A 237-nucleotide genomic window follows, 5' to 3' on the forward strand; every position below is an offset into this window, starting at 1 on the left:
GCCCCTAGCAGCACGAACACGCTCTGTCCCTTCCCCGCCATCCCCGCCTCCCCTCCAGCTGCACCACGACCCTCCCCATCACTCGGCATCGCGTCGCTCGAGCACGGACCTGAGCCGTCGGCCCGCCTCAGAAGCACGGGTGTCGGGGATGTTGGGAGGCAGGGCGGCGCCTCGGAGCCGTCGGATGCGTCGGATGTTGTACGAGTTGTCGCTAGCAAGGCTGCTCAGAGCCTCCAT

This window comes from Guillardia theta (genome assembly GCF_000315625.1).
Source record: "Guillardia theta CCMP2712 unplaced genomic scaffold GUITHscaffold_209, whole genome shotgun sequence".
Taxonomy (NCBI): Eukaryota; class Cryptophyceae; order Pyrenomonadales; family Geminigeraceae; genus Guillardia; species Guillardia theta.